The 18,043-nt window shown below is 35.9% G+C and overlaps 1 protein-coding gene across 1 annotated transcript in view; it reads right to left on the reverse strand.

The window, feature by feature from the left end:
* The window catches only part of ncalda (neurocalcin delta a), a 61,269-nt gene extending 44,071 nt beyond the window's left edge, over positions 1–17,198 (reverse strand). The window contains exons 1-2 of the mRNA XM_051130705.1: positions 17,054–17,198; positions 11,925–12,002 (exon numbers count right to left, since the gene is read on the reverse strand). The gene's annotated coding sequence lies outside the window, so the exon portion shown is untranslated. The remainder of the gene's footprint in view (positions 1–11,924; positions 12,003–17,053) is intronic.
* Between the last annotated feature and the right edge of the window lie 845 nt (positions 17,199–18,043).

Genomic DNA, 18,043 nt, shown 5'->3' on the forward strand with positions numbered 1-18,043 from the left:
GTTTATATGAATGTGTGTGGGCAGCTGCACTCCTACGAGTGTTTCAGTTCTCTTCCTCACGGCAGAGACGACTGTCACGACTTTGCCCACTCACACAGCAAAACCTCCCATTTCATATAGACAAGCAGGGAGGGAAGCAGAGATGCACTAGATGTATTTGTTAGTGTTGCTGTTCACCATGTGGAGCCTAACCAACCCCCCCCACCTCTTCCACCGCCGTACCTTACCCAGAGTGCAGCTGGTCACGAAACAATGAAAGAATGAGTGATTCATCCCTCTGCAGTGGTTCTGTTCTGTCAACAGAGCCGCGTGGGTGATGCCTCTTACGATTCAATTTAGATGAATGCACACGGACAGGCATGTTAAAAACTGCCAGTGACTTCTGGATTTAAGCATCTTGAGTGCATGTCAATCCATCTTAAACTATGCCCACATGCATCAAACCATTTTGAGAATATTTTTCTCAATGTCATTTGCCTCTGTAAGTGAAATTCTGGAGTGCTTACGCTTGGTTTTCACATACTCTGTTTGCAGTACGTATACGGTGTGGAAACAGCATGCACCATTGTGCTTTCACATAAGACGCATTTGCAGTGCACTACTGATCCATGGCTTCTGTGGGCCACAAATTTAATTGGTCAAACGTGTATGATATTTGAGTCAGATTTTTCAATCTTGGAGGCGAATGTGATTTTAACCATACATTTTAGGCCTTGCCAATTGCATGTTTCTAAAAAGTAATTTCTCTCTACAGAAAAAAACATGATTGGATGGACTAAACTCATGATGAATTTATTATGATAGAATGAAGTATGTGTAAAAGGGGTGTGAGCCAATGTATTTGGACTTAATGGAGGAAGAGCATCAAATAGTTTTAAAATGTGGGAGTAAAGAGAAGCTGTGGTGCTTTATCATAATGGGCAAGGTTGGCGTTTTTACAATGCTGGCCTGTGTTGCAGGGCAGCGTTTCTTTGTCAGGTCTTACATAACAGCTCTGCCGATTTAAATGGTACTTCCTATAAACAATTCTTAAAACAAGACCTATTTTCTAGATATTTGATAGTAGCCAAAACTGGTTTAACAGGTTGATCTCACACCTTTGGTTTTTTTCAGGAAATAAGCCTACGATTTGCTTTCACCCAATCCAAGAATCCAAAGCATACTCCTAAATTTTTTAAGTAAAATCAATTTAGCTAATACAGGTTTAACAAGGAGAAAATCTATTTTTAGTAGCAGACTCTAAGTGTCATCTGAGTGTACTGACCTTTGCCAAAAACATGCTTCTGTTATGCCCCAGGACTCTTTCGCCAGCTCAGGAGGGTAAAGCTAGAACCTATCATACGTGGAATGTGAAGCCAGGGCTGTCAGCACCACTTAGTTACCCCTCTCAACTGTGTCTCAACACTATGTCACGCTAGCTGTCACGCTAGCTGTCACCACACTGCTGGTTTCACCCATTCTAGAGTAACAGTGAAAAGGCCAACTTTAATCAACACAGCTGAAATTGATGTGAAGTTACACTCCATCAAACTTTTCATGAACATCTATTATGTAACTCCAGAAGGAGTCCAAAAATGAAAAACACTTAAAAAAAAAACCTTTCAAGGGAAAGTTGCAAAAGCTAATAACATTTCATACCACAGCTCAGTTTCACAAAACACCACACATCACTCTGGTAAATTTTGCATCAGGAATGAGAAAAAAAAAATAATCAAACTGGAGTGCATTCTCATCCATGTCTACACAACTACTATTTGTGCTGGAGACAAAGTATGTGCTAGGACTGCACTAACTTTAGACAGTTCACATCAGTTCACACAATAACCAAGCTGTTGTGATTAACTGATGCAAAAACAACACACTGTACTGCAAACCGCACTTTGTATCTACTCACAAACCATTATTGGCCAATCAGAGATTTTTAAAGTGCCCCATAGAACAATTTGGAGTAGACGTCACAGTTATGTCACCTTCAGCTGCGTGTGCATTGTGGTGGAAGAAAAACACTGGTAACAAGTAAAGGGAAATTGGTAAAAATCCATTGAAAAAGAGAAAACTGTATTGTACCTTGGGATGTCAGAACTGGAGTGCAAATCTTTTTTATAGAATACTGTAGTCAAAGACGCCACTTGAAGTGCAGACGTTTAAAGTGGTCCTATTATGCTCTTTCACAAAGTCTTGATTTCGTTTTGGGGGTGTACTAGAACATGCTTTCATGCTTGGTGGTTCAAAAAACAATATTTTTCACATAATTTACATTATTACAATACCTTTCTCCCCAGCCTGGCACAAATAGCTCGATTAGTTACAGGTTTAATGAAGGCCCACCTTCCGAAAAACAAAATGTGTTGTGATTGGTTAGCTGTCCCACTGCGTTGTGATTGGCGAACAGCTTAGACGGTGTTTCAGTACTGCCATGCCCCTTACCAATTTTATTATTATGAATGGATGCACTTTATTGGACTTGATTTATATTCATGAAGAGAAATACCCGTCAATGCCGTTCTAAAGATTGGGAGTGACAGAATCATTTTTAATATAACTCTGATTGCATTCGTCTGAGAGAAGGAAGTCATATACACTTAGGATGCATGGAGGGCGAGTACATAATATGCTACAGTAGTGTTGGGTCCTATTGTCAGCCTGCGAGATCACCGATACATGATATTATCGTGCTAATTTTTTTAATTATTTACATACTTTGTTTCATTGTCCGAAACCAGCTCCAGCATAAGGCTAAAAGCAGCCTAAAATTAACATTAACAAAGAACATCATTACTGATTAGTCTAGCCTAGTCTAGTGCAAGGTTATGCATTTTAAAAAACACTTGCATTATAAGTGAAGCTATCTACACTGTATGATTAATAAATCTCTTAACACATGTATGCGGCGCGTTGAGTAGATGGGGCACGGGAACTCTAGTCAGTGCTTGGGTTTAAACCTGCTGCGATGCAGCTCATTGAAGCGTCTCAGAAGCTGCTCTCTGCGCTGTGTCGCTAAAGTTAGGCTAAACCCCGACCTCGTCCCTACCCAACCCCCAACCATTCGAATTTGCGTAGGCTGGATTTTAATGATATTCTAATGGGCCGTGTTGTGACATCATAACATCTGGAAAACAAACGCTGTAGTCCAAAGGAGACGTTCGTTGTTGTTCTTGAAAAGAGATTTTTTAAAAACGAAATATCTCCCTTTGAAGTGGACTTTGAGATGTGTAACTTTGTAGATCCTTATGCCCAAACAAACACACCACACACACTGACTAAAATTTAAAAAGTGAAAAAGCATAATATAACCTAACCCTTTAAATGGACAGACTATGAATGAAAACTGCAATGATTACTCTACTTTTAAAGCGTAAATTTGATTTAAACAATTTGTCCACATAAAATTCACATTTGCAGCTCACAGGTCACTTATTGGATTAGCCCTACGGTTACAGCATAAAAAACTATTTAAAACTATAACATTTTCGTCAGCGCGCCAATGTGTGGTTGCGCTGCGGGCATCCCGAGTTTGAATCCTGGCTCGTGGACCTTTCCCAATCACACCCCCTTCTCTCTCCCACCTTGCTTCCTGTCTTACCTACACTGTTTTGTCTTAATAAAGGCATAAAAACCACAAAAATAAATCTTTAAAAAAAAAATAATAATAATAATAACAACATTTTCAGGGCTCTAGACTCATTCTACCCACTGGTCGCTCTTTTGCAACAAACTTTCTCAGTTGGTTGCAGGAGCACATAATTTGGTCGATTTTTTTTTTTCTACAACATGGGATTAATCAATGCATTCTGATGAACTTTTATCAGTTTATAATTACATGGTAACTATAAACTGATAAAATGGTAACGAAAGAGGTTAAAATTCAGCCAGCTTTCACTTTTTAAGATCCATTGTTATTCTTAAAAAGCACAACAATAAAACGTTTATTAACAAAAACGAATAAGATGAGGGATGGCATACATCACATACTGTATTACATAATGTCTAATAAATTACAGAGCATTTAGCAAACACTGAGGAATCAAATAAATAAATAAAAAAATAAAAGAAAGCCTCCATTGTAAAGTAAAGTAAAGTAAAACTAAACTTGCATGTTTTTTCCCACAAGGACACTAACATGTTCACTTTCACTAGTTTAAAAAGTGGTCTTTTACTTTACTTTAGCTTAAACCTAATCCTCCATCTGACATCGTTTCTTTAATATTCGCATCATTTTTGTCATTTTGTCTGCTGATGCGGCAAATATATAAACTACACCTCTACACCCGACGCGTTCACACTGAAAACACCTCTTATCACGTGATCAATGAAATCTGACTCTTGCTACAATGTGACGTGGCTCTGCAACGTGCACTGTATGGAGCAGATGCTTTGGAACAACAAAGACTATGCACTCGCACAAATGCGACCATGTCAAATTTTAACTCACACATTCTCAAACAAATTTCACAAATGCGACCACTTTGGTTGCAGTCTAGAGCCCTGCGTTTTACATATCATTTATCTATTTTATCTCGCATTTCTGACTTTTTTTCTCGCAAATGCAAGTTTATATCTCCTAGTTTGGACTTTGTAACTCAATTTTACTCAACAATAGCAAATTTGTCCATTCTGAGGGGAAAAAAGCCAGTGTAGGATATAACCTCATGATTCTGAGCCAAGGGGAAAAGAGAGAATGACAAGATGAATTTTCTTATCAGAATTGTGATATATAATCTCGGAACTGCAACAATAAAGTCAGAATTTTGAAATATGAACTCAAATTTACCTCTTTTTTTATTCTTTTATTCCATGGCTTCCATAGACCGCTACTTGAAAACTGTCATTTTCAAGCAAACTTTTTTTTTCCCCCTAGCAAACAATGGGGAATTTACTATTAAAATTAAAACATGGAAGAAATATTGTGTGATTAAAACCTAAAAAAAATAATGTTTGTTATTATATACAGCAATATATTTCTGCCACAATGTCTAGAAATTAAACCGGACTTTTATTTTGATGGGTTGCTGTGTCCACCTTTACATTTCTGTGTGTATATGATATGACGCTAGTTTTCCTAAAATGGAACGGTCAAATTCTGAAATCACCACGAGTGCCACACGCACTTCAGTTTGTGTAGTCAATAAAACCGCTTGTCTGCTCCATTCATTAAAACAGAGGCAAGCAGAACATGCAGGATTTACATTTAAATGGTATTTTTGCAGCATAATATTTATTTAAGCGTAATGACCTACTTTTGATTAATTAATTCAAATTTTGACAAATTCCGTGACATTCCGCGTTATCCAATAAATTCCGTTTTTATGAATGGATTCCGCGATTCCGTCCGCGTTTTCGGCATCGCGGAAATCATAGGGCCCTACATTTAGATGCATTTACTCAGACTGTTTAATAAAGATAGGAGGTGCATTCGCACAGTAAAATTGCAAACGCATAAATAATGTTATAAGATTAATGTTTTACTTTTCTAACATATAATTCTGAAATGTTGGAAAAAACTTTTAAATATGAAACCAAACCACCAGTAGGTGGCGGCAAGTCACTGTCTTAATGAGTGGGTCACTTATTCAACCAATTTTTTCAAATGGCCAATACATTCAATAAATAAAGCAAGTGACTGTCTTTATGAATAGCTCAATGAATCATTGACTCACCAGATTCGTTAAAAAATGCTGAATCATACAGTAATGATACACTGCTGTGTGTTGCTTGGAGATGCACAACTGTTCAGCTGTTGCTTAGAATTATTTTCGTTAGCAAAAACGGTCAACGTGTCTAAAATGTAAGTCAGTTAATATTAACTACTTGTTTATTGAACTAATGTTGTATAAAATCAATGTCACATTTGCAATTATGCTGGTGCCTGGTCTTGTGATATTGCTTACCTATATCATGTTATATACAGTATTTATCCTTCTTTCTACTGCAGTATGTTTGTTCATGTTTGTTTCGTTGCGTGTGCTGTTGCGCGTGCTGTTGCGCCTATTAGTTTTGATTTTTCCGTGAGTCAGATAGGCTGCACAAGCCTTAACTGATGCAACCTTGACACTGTACGTTTTCAGTCACTGTTTACACCAAAAGTAATCAGAATCATTCTCGCCAAAGTTTCCATGCTGCCCTAGTTATTGTTTGTTATTGATGTTTTAATCAGGTTACTTGTCCGGTCGGGCAAGTAAAATTCTCTTTCACTTGCCCCTTCACAAAATCCACCTGCTCCGGACAAGCAAACAAGCGTTAACGTCGAGCCCTGTGAATCACAACCTGTAAGTATGATAAATAATAGATGTTTATATTTTCTATCAAGTGTTGGTTTCTGACATATGTGTACATGGTAGACTGATCAAAGCAGACTAGACCGTCTGACAAATCAGGGCAGAACAGGCTCATGGAAAGGGGGTCAATGAAAGGTCAAAAGCATTTTTTGACCTTGCATGCATTTAAACCTAAAGGAGACTCCCAAAACGATATTAGGAACCTTATGGGTTGTCTTATGCAAGTCTTATAAGTTTGCAAACTATTTATAATGACTGTAAGCCAGTTCTCCAAATCTAATATAAGAAGTTTAAACTATCTGTTTCACCTATGCACATTTCTAGTTTTACTTCTTCTCATTGAGGAAAAAACATCACCTGACACTCACAAAAAAGCATTTCCTTATGTGTCCACTGGGAGAGAGAAAAAGAATAAACAACAACAGTAACAGTATGTATTCATTGTGGTATAATGACTTCTTACCTCAAAAGATCAAAGAAAATATAACAATATAGCTGTCATAATATAACCCCTTGATTTAAATGATGCAGCTATCCAAGGCATTTCCATACACAGCCATTAAACCTTTGTTGACACTAAGTACCATCATTAATCGTTCCATATCAGTTATTTAATCATGCCGTCCAAACATTCTTGATGTAGTGTCAGTGCTGAAAGTGTTCCACCACACATTCCATCCACATAACATCCAAAGACATCAGGTTCTGCCAATAATCAACGCCATGTGCTGCAGTGATTGATTGGTTTCAGTGTGTAGGCAGCGCTCTGGTGGCAAGTGTCTGCTCACAGAGTTTGTGCTTAGGCTGAGTGATCTGTTATTGACTTCCTTTCAGCCGACCACCTGGAGAATAATGACATTTGCAGACATCATTATTCAAGAAATGACGGCATCAACTCAGGCTTTGATACAACATTATCGGCGGATGGCTGTCTGTGTGCCTCCCACAGAGCTGGGCACTATCCTGCAAGCTCACTCTTGATTCATTGTTCTCTGCAACTGTTCACTATGAGCAGAAGAGAGCTTTCTTACAGTGGCTCAGAACATGAAGAAACCTTTTCTACCCTTAAACTGTCTACCAATATTTCTGCGAACACCGATTATATTTATTTTCCATCATCAAAAACACTCTGTCATATTGCATTTGAGTTTTCATTGATTCCACACAGTTGGTGTGAGATGACATTTGAATGTGAGAATGGGGATGTGCCTTGGAGCTTAATTCATGTGAACATCCTCAGCCAGACAGACATCTGCATCGATAGCCACAGATTTTCCTCAAACAAATAGCTTGATGATTATGTAATAACGGAGATGACCGGGCCAATGGAAACCGCATGCCTATCGAGGACTAATAACCGTGTCCTTACCAGGCACGACGAGGCCAGATTCCAGCAACAAGTAATTTGTCTGCTCAAACAAACGTGAAAATGGGCCATGACGCAAGATCAATCACAAAACACAGCAAGTTACAACAGTTTTCTCCATTTGGGTCTCTCACGCTTACAATGCACTGCAGCTTAAAAGCACAGCCAAAGAGAACAAGACTGGCTAAATGTCTAAAGTTACAGTCCCACTATAAAACTAAAGATTGATTTTTCTTAAGATTAATTGCTAACTTTTTGACCATTCTGGATGCATACTCTTTCTAGGTGATTTAGAAAAGGGATGTCAAACTTAAAGGTAGGTGTGTTGGAGCTGAACTCTGCAGGACTGTGGCCCTCCAGGAACTGAGTTTGACACTCCTGATTTAGAGATATGAAATTTATGAGGCATTAAAGTCAGCACGTGTTTGTAAAATGAACTTTTGATTTTACAGCTTAACATTTGGCAAAATTTAGTCACAGAAACACGTGTCACTATCAGGGGTTCATTTGGGTCCAGTATACATTTGCTCTCACGTGCAGATGTAGAACCTGCTCTCCAAACACAACATGCAAAAATTAATCTGCAAATTTTTCCACAAACAAAACATCAGGTTACCACAGGTTATTGTCATGCCTATTAAACTTGACCCACATAGAAATGGACAGGTGTTCAGAATAGCCTTTTAGCAAAATATTTTCCACATATTTGAGGTGAACAGAAATAGATTCTTCATTTCTGTTTGATTCTTTCTGTACAATGGTACTTTGAATACCACTTTTGCATGGCTGCATTTGATTAGTATGTATAATAAAATATCAATCTCAATGTCAAGACTTCTAATAATAACAACAATGACTGAAACAAGCAACTTATCAAATTATACTTCAATATTAAATGTTAAATAAAAAAAAAAATTATGACAAAGTTCTGTCAAACATATAAAGCAAAATGAGTGCATTTAGCATTAGTCTGGGCATCAGTGCAATACTGGGATTCAGCCAACATCAGACAATAGAAGACTTTTGACAATGAAGTCCGCAGCAACAAAAGGTGTTGCATTTTTAGTTTGAAATAACCTGAGGCTTGTCGACTGAGCCAAGTCTTTTAAACATGGACAGAAAAACAACGTTTCACTGCCTCAGCGAAACAACCTTTTCAACCAACCCACCGGGCAGAGATAGTGTTGTGTGGGCTAGATCAGCGATGCGATAACACGACCACTGAGTTAAATGAGATCAGCTATAGAGTTGAGCCAAGTTTTGAATACCTCTGTCCTGAGATAAAGTGGAAAAAAAAGACTGGGCTTAAGATTATTTATAGAATATGCTGCAAGCTATTTCTCATCATAAATTACAAATTGCAGAGCTAAATACCTCTTGACAGACCACTGTTTGCACTGTGTTTTCACAACAAGCAATGTATCTGCAATGCAAAATACATAAACACATTTATCATGTCAAGAATGATTTTTATAATCAGACAAAGCACAGTGCACAGTTTTAAAGAGATATACTATTTTGAAATCTGTTTTTATTTTTTCGCAAACTCGTTTTTTTTGTTTGTTTTTTCATTTTAATTTTTCTGGATTCTATTTTTTTTTCCTCTCTGTTTTATTGGTTCAATTAAAAAATATTAAATCAAAAAGCATCTAATTAATCAAAATCATGAAACTTTTAAATTTAACAGCAGTTTATTAAAATTTTACCAACAATTACATTTTTAAGGCCCTATGAAATACGTTTTACTTTTTTTCTTAAAATTCAGTTTTATTTTTTACCAAATTCTGTTTTTCATTAATTCCATTTTAATGGTTTCATTAAATTTTAATAAAATTTAATAATCAAAAGCATCTAGTTAGTAGTAGTATTATCATTACAATTAAATAATATATTTCTGTCACAGCTTCTTCAAGTTAAACCGAACTTTTAATTTGACGGGTTGCTTTGAAGACCTGCAAATTTCACTTTGTATATGATGTGACAACAGTTTCTCCTTGAAAGAAAGGGTAAAATGCTCATGAAGTGACTCTCAGAGCAGCTCTAAAGATTATGTTTATGTGACAAAATCACAGAATCCAGTCATAAAAACGTAAATAACACGGAATGTCACGGAATTTGTCACTTCGTGAGCATTTTACCATTTCATTTGAGTAAAACTATCGTTATATAATATACACACAAAAATTTAAAGGTATTCACGGCAACCTGTCAAAATAAAAGTTTGGTTTAACATGAAGACATTGTGGCAGGAATACATTACTATTGTTCAGCAGAATGTACATAATGCTACTACTACTAAAATGATTGAAACCTTATCTTTAAGGAATAATCATATACTTTTTTAAACTTTTAATCGTAATTTTTATTTGCCAAAAAATGTAACTTAATTTTCAATAATTAGAAGATAAATTAAATTAATGCTTTATGCCTTCATTTTATAACCAGAAAAATGCAAATACACAACACAGAATTTCTGAGGAAAAAAAAAAAAAACATTTCAAAAGGCTATTGTAAGACATGCTAGAACATGGAATTTTGGTAACAATAAAACATTAGGTGGGCAAAAATAAAACATTTCATAGGGCCCTAAACATGTAATTTTTTAAAACTTTTAATAAACTGATGTTAAATTGTTTAAGTTTTATGATTTTAATTAGACATGTTTTTGATTAATAAAATTTTATTTAACCATTAAAATGAAGGGGGAAAAATTAAAATAGAAAATAAATAAATAAATAAATAAAACGGAACCCAGAATAATTAAAACAGAATTTAGAAAAAAATTAAGACAGATTTCATAGTAAATTCAGTAAATTTAATTTTTATGACTGGATTTCGTGATTCCGTCTGCGTTTTTCCGCATTGCGGAAATCATAGGGCCCTACATCAGACGTAAACGTTACAATATATAATAATAATAATAATGGCAGTGTTTCCCCTGCCATTATATTAGGGGGTTGCCCTGTTTATATTTCTGGCCAATTTAAATAAAACAAATGATAGAAATAAATATTACAACCAGATTAACCACTTAATTGTAGAAAAAAACCTACAATTATTATTAAAACTTTTTTAACAGAATATTCACACACATTTTCTCCCACGTATTAATTTTAACAGTAAATCTCTGTTTGTTTGCCAAAAAATTAAAGGGTTTAATGCAGTGTTTAATGCCTTGTTTAATGCAAATGTGTAATGCCTTTATTTGATTTGAAAAATTAAAACACAAATTTCTGAAAAAAAAAAAAAAAAAAAAAAAAAAGAAAGAAAAGATTGTAGGGCCATATTGTTCAAAATGTTGAAACTGAGAGTTTTGGACTCTCTCTTTTTTTTTTTTTTTTTTTTTTTTTTGCACTGAAATAAATGTTTTTGTAATTATACAGAGAGTGAAGTACCAAAAAAAGTACCATTGGGTAGCAGAAGTTCTAGTAGCTGAGTAGAGTTTTCAAGCATATGGTTAACCCTGTAATAATGTTACACTTCTCATTATGTTATTACTCTTCACAGTTTTCTTTTTTCTTTTTTTTTTTTACACTTGTAGGATAGCCTATGTTAAAAGTCTGGAAAAAGGAGGATGCAAACCAGAGTACAGCCATGCAGCCAGTGAAAATACAGCAGACATGAGACTTCAAGCTCTCCAGGCAATTTATGATTACGGATATGAGAGCCAGTAGGCGTATTCATTCAGGCATAGCAGCATGATTTGGACAGCGACACTACAGTGGTTTTCAGTCAGAAATTCCTGTGAAAGTCACCTGATCTTCACTGGTTTTGAGAACATGAAAGGAGACACAGTCAGAATTGGCCAGTAATTATCCACTATTCACAATTTCAAGATATAAATGCATATAAATCAGCATGACAATGAATTTTTGTCAGTCTAGATCTGAGAAGTCTGTGGTTATGACTTTTTCCTTATATGAAATTAATACTGCTACAATCACAACGTGTCTTTTCGGTGCTCTCAATAGGCAGCCACCATGCTAGAAATGTACCAATTTGAGTGACACAGGTGGGCTTTTATTTCCTCTCTGTAACTAGGCAACAGCAGCTTATAGAAAGTTCTAAGCTATGTTCTTCAAGGAGTCATTACTAGCTAAAAACAAATGCAACCGTTTAAGTGATTCAACAACATAAACCTCAAGGTCACTTCCTTCCTGTTTTTGATGACGACCACAGTCTGTAAAGCCTTTTCTGGTTAAAACAAAACCCACCAAGTGTTCTGTAATAGATTTACAGATAGACTTATTGTGAAAGCTATTCTTAAAGAAACAGATACTCACCAACTGCCAGAAGAAATCAACAAGCTTGACCAGCTGACCAGGCTGCTTTCTTTAGCTGCCGTCCAGGAAACTTTTCACCTAAAAGACAACAGAAGAATTTTCATTAGTGAGGCCATTTGTTTCATGCAAGATATCTCAATTGGGGTTCAAATTAGGGAAATGAGAACAGAAAAAGACCAAACTATTTACTGAAAGGATGGGTTAATGTTGGTTTAAAAAAAAAAAAAAAAAAAAAAAAGGCTGGTGTCTTCTGGGTGGGTGCTCTTGTTTCTAAGCAACAGAAACCTTGACTCATCCCCTCATTGTTCTTATGTTGTTCAACAGCCACAAAAAATAAAACAACAGAACCTACGGCTCTGGCTGCTTTTGTATGTACATCTGCCATCAGCCCTTTGATGTGTACTGAACCTGGTTCAATAAACACCTCATACCCACAAGCTATGAAATACAACATATTATAGAAATAGTTCACTCAAAAATGACAAAAATGATTATTATTTTTTTTTATCCCACAGTTTAGCATTTTATCACTTGTTCACCAATGGATCCTCTGCAGTAAATGGGTGCCATCAGAATCTGAGTCCAAACAGCTGATAAAAACATCATAATAATCCTCAAATAATCCACACAACTCCAGGCCATCATTTAACGTCTTGTGAAGCGAAAAGCTGCGTGATTGTAATAAACTACACTACCAGTCAAAAGTTTTTGAACAGTAAGATTTTTAATGTTGTTTTAAAGAAGTCCCTACTGCTCCCCAAGCCTGCTTTTATTTGATCCAAAATACAGCAAAAGCAGTAATATTGTAAAATATTTCATATAAACTGCTTTCTATTTGAATAGATTTTTAAAATGTAATTTATTCCTGTGATCAAAGCTACATTTTCAGCATCATTACTCAAGTCAACAGTGTCACATGATCCTTCAGAAATCATTCTAATATGCTGATTTGCTGTTGAAGAAACATTTGATTATTATCAACATTTAAAACAATTTTCAAAACATTTTTTTGCGAGTTGATGATTAGAAATGAAACCTGAAATAAAAAGCTTTTATGACACTATACCACAGAAAAGCTTGGAGTCAATATATATACATAGTTTCTTCCGCTCACCATGCCTGCATTTATTTGATCCAAAGTACAGAAGAAACAGTACAATTTTGAATATTGCTGCTACTCAACATACAGTCGTGGCCAAAAATATTGGCACCCTTGCAATTCTGTCAGAAAATGCAACACTTCTTACAGAAAACTGTTCCAGTTGCAAATGTTTTGGTATTCACGTGCTTCTTGTCTTTGTTTGAATTGCAACAACACAGCACTCAAAAAAAAAAAGAGAGAAGACAAGTCAAACTTGATCAGGTTTCACACAGAACTCAAAAATGGACTGGACAAAATTATTGGCACCCTGTCAAAATTGTAAGAAATAATTGCTTCTGAAGCATGTGATGCTCCTGTAATTTGTATTTAGACACACCTGTGGCAAGTAACAGGTGTGGGCAAATATAGTAATCACACTTGACTCAACCTTTGTGTTGTGTCACACTGAGCATGGAGAAAGAAAAATAAGTGTAAAGTGTTATCTGTGGATTTAAGAGAGAAAAAATTGTGGAAAAACATGGACAATCTCAAGGCTACAAGTCCATTTCCAGAGATCTTAATGTTCCTGTGTCCACTGTGAGCAATATCATCAAGAGGTTTACAGCCCATGGCACTGTAACTAACCTCCCTGGATGTGGACGGAAGAGCAAAATTAATGGAAAATTACAACAAAGGATTGTTCAAATGGTGGAAAAAGAACCCCAATTAACTTCCAAACAAATTCAAGCTGATCTGCAGACACAGGGTACAACAGCGTCAGCTCGCACTACCCGTCGCAATCTGAATGAAAAGGGACGCTATGATAGGAGACCCAGGAGGACACCACTGCATAAAAAAGCAAGACTGGATTTTGCCAAAACTTATGTGACAAAACCACAATGCTTCTGTGAGAACTCACTGTGGACAGATGAGACAAAAGTAGAGCTTTTTGGTAAAGGACATCATGGCACTGTTTAGAGAAAAAGAAAAGATAAAGAACACAGTCCCTACAGTCAAACATGGTGGAGGTTCAACAATGTTTTGGGGTTGCTTTGCTGCTTCTGGCACTGGATGCCTTAACTGCATGAATGGTATCATGAAATCTGATGATTACCAAAGTATTTTGGGGCACAACGTAGTGGCCAGTGTTAGAGAGCTGCGTCTCCACCAGAGGTCATGGGTCTTCCAGCAGGACAATGACCTAATACACATTTCAAAATGCACTCAGAAAAGGTTACAAACAAAGTGCTGGAGAGTGCTGAAATGACCAGCAATAAGTCCAGATCTGAATCCCATAGAACACCTGTGGAGAGATCTCAAAACAGCAGTTGGGAGAAGACATCCTTCAAATCTGAATGATCTGGAGCAGTTTGCAAAAGTAGAGTGGTCCAAAATACCAGTAGAGAGGTGTAAGAAATGCATTCATGGTTACAGGAAGCGACTGATTTCAGATATTTTTTCCAAAGGGGGTGCTACCAAATTTTAAGTTAAGGGTGCCAATAATTTTGTCCAGTGCATTTTTTGGGTTCTGTGTGGAATTGTATCAGATTTGACATTTCTTGTCCGTTTTTTTTTTGTGTGTGTTGTTCCAATGCAAAAAAAAAAAAAAAAAAAAATGTGAGTACTAAAACATTTGCAACTGCAACAATTTCCTAAGAAAAGGGTTGCTTTTCTAACAGAATAGGAAGGGTGCCGATATTTTTGGCTATGACTGATATATATATATATATATATATATATATATATATATATAAAATATTAATTATAGAAATTAATGTTTTTATTTAGCAAGGATGCTTTAAATTGGTCAAAAGTGAGGATAAAAACACATTACAAAAGATTTCTATTTCAGATAAATGCTGTTCTTCTGAACTTTCGATCTATCAAAGAAAAATTATACTCAGCTGTTTTTAACATAATATAATAATAATAAATGTTTTTTAAGCAGCAAATCAGAATATTATAATGATTTCTGAAGGATTTAAGCTTTGAAATCAAGAATAAATTTTAAAATATATTCAAACAGAAAACAAATATTTAAAAATTGTACCGTTTATGCTGTACTTTGGATCAAATTCATGCTGGCTTGGTGAAACATTACAAATCTTACTGTTTAAAAACATTTGACTAGTAGTGTAATCTATCATTAATACATTTTTAACTTCAAACCATTGCTTCCAGTTAAAAAATGAGACCTCTAATCCACAATAACGCTTTCTCAAGCGAACAAGTTGTCTCGTCTGAAACAACAAAAAAAAAGATGTGCACAGATCAAGCGCTGTTTACATGCAAAAACAGTTCTAAACAAATACGCTGGGGCATTTTGATGTGAAAAGACAACAGAGAATGATCTGAGGGAAGTATTATTATAAATTATAAACTGACATTTCATTCAGAAGTGCTAGTTTAAAGTTAAAAGCCTTTAATGTGTTTTTCACTTCACATGATGTTAACTAATGGACTGGAGTTGTGTGGATTACTTGTAAATGATTGTGATGCTTTTAACAGCTGTTTGGACTCATTTTGATGGCACCCATTCATTGCAGAGGAGCCAATTGTGAGCAAGTGATGTCATGCTAAATTTCTCCAAATCTACTCCAGAGAAAAAAAACTCATCTAAATCTTGGATTGCCTGAAGGTATGCAATTTTTCATCATGTTTCCCCCATCTTTTAAGACTGACTTGACATTAAAATAAGAACACTGTTGTCAGTTTTTATGAGACCATACATTTGCATGTCATTGACCGTAATCGTCATTGTCACGCATGCCGGTCTGTAAGGTGAAGCTTGATGTCTGCGAGGTTGCCACACCTCCACAACATATTATGCATGTTCTAAGTGGCTCTTCTTCACGCAAAGTGACAGCAGGATGGTCAGCCGGCTCATGTATGCCAACTCCCTCTTTCACTGCAAATTATATGCATTAGTGAAATTGGCCAACAGATAGCACAGACGTGTGTGTGTGTTTTGTTTGGGGGGGCATCTGGCATGGGAACACACGGTTGTGAGTGTTATCTCTTGGCTTGCATCAGTGGCTCTAATTTCCATCTGGTCTGCATTAGTGGGAAAATGAGGGAGGAGGCAGAGCTAGGCTCCTGAACCGCAGTCATGAAAGTACACAGACCAAAGGACTTTGACATCTTTTTTAGGAACTGTAATGGGCATGGATGAACTCTTCAAACATCGGCGGAAAAAGGCACATGCATTAAATTGAACCACTCCAAAATTAAGCATTCAGGCTACTCCAAGACAACACACATACCCATTTCAAGAAGACTTTTTGAATTAATCTAACATATTTCACATACAGTACATCCTAGGGTTTTATTAATACAACTGCCTTAGGCAGCATCCATTGACTCTTGCAGTTCATGACACTTCAGAGATATTTAAACGTGCTTAAATTTCAGTGCCAAACCTCACACCTTCTAAAGGATGGCGTTGTATATCATGACATCCATCTGAGATCTATCCTCAATGATAAAACTAGAAATATTTCAAGACACGATCAAGAAAAAACCTCTGTCATAATGTGTCAACATCTACAACAGGCATTTTAACAAGTGTCATTTCAGAGTTCAGATAACAATCGTCATCAAACCCCACGGGATCATCTGTTCTTGTTAGTGGCTAACGGTAGTAACTTGACAAACTAATTTTCCTACAGGAGCCTGTCAAAATCTTTGTGTCAGGAGCTGGAAGAGCAGTTTAACTGAGTATAACCAGTTTACCTTCGGTTTAGCGTTCATAAGACCTACGTTTACAAGCTGAGGTTTAAGGAGACTTCCTACTATCAAGCTAACTGGCTAAAACACACGTTATGTCAACATTAAAAGAACGAACCCTGTTAAAAAACCACACGACGTTATTTGTTATTAATTAGAAGGAACTCTGTTGTTTGTCATCCTCTTTAGATGTTTGTACATTGTTTATCATACTCCAGAAACACAGTCATGTGTTGAACAACAAAACAAACACAGAGCGCAAAGAAAGATCGGCAAACTTGAAGAAAAGTTTAAGAAAACAAGAAAACTAAGCTATACTCACGGTAACAAACTTTCTGCAGACGGCCAGAGGAAGCCAAGGAACAAAACCAGCTGTAGGGTCCTATGCAACAGCAGAGAACAAAACGAGAACTGTGGAGAAATTAAACCGAAAACGGTCTCTCACTGCCCTCGCGCAGTTTGGGGAATGTGGCACGAGAAATGTTTGATGACGTCATGCGCGTGGCACGCCTTCCTCTCTCGGCTGCAGCTCAAGCCTGTGGATATTATTCTTAATCATTATTTATAGATATTTTTGTTGTACATTTCAGATAATTGGTGCATTTTGCGGATGTATTGTTTTCAAATACGTTTTTAGATTTCCATAACAATTCTTAATATTAGTCATCACACTCACGTGGTGGAATTTACTTGTAGACTAATGTTAAATACGACAACAAAAATATGCAGATGGAACTGTTTGATTTGACATCATGCATGTTTTGTATATAAAATATATATTCTACCCAAAATAATACGAGTCAAACGTAATGGGGAAATATTTTAAAATCTATGCATTTACTGACATCTAGTGGTGTTGTATCGTTACAGTATTAACAATAACAAATAACAGCACCTGCATGTAGTATTAGGCTGTATCATAATTAGTAACATAAAATTGAAATACAAAATATAAGATATAGCTATTAAATGAAAAGGGACAGAAGCATTATTAATCATCTAGAAAATAAACTAAAATAAAATAAAAATAACTTTTTCGCCCTATAGGCCTATTTTTCGCTTGCTCATTGGAATATGGGGATGGCAATATTTTGATTGAATAACATCTTAAAGTTAGGTTTGATTTTTTACAAAAAGAAATGTAATGACTTTAAAAGACTTGAAATAATGCACACAAATCACATGTGACCATGGACCACGGAACCAGTCATAAGGATTTTTTTTTTTTTTTTTTTTTTTTTTTTTTTTTTTAAATTGAGATATATACGTGGAATAAATAAGCTTTCCATCGATGTATGGCTTGTTAGGATAG

Source organism: Labeo rohita, chromosome 16 (assembly GCF_022985175.1).
Source record: "Labeo rohita strain BAU-BD-2019 chromosome 16, IGBB_LRoh.1.0, whole genome shotgun sequence".
Classification (NCBI taxonomy): Eukaryota; Metazoa; Chordata; class Actinopteri; order Cypriniformes; family Cyprinidae; genus Labeo; species Labeo rohita.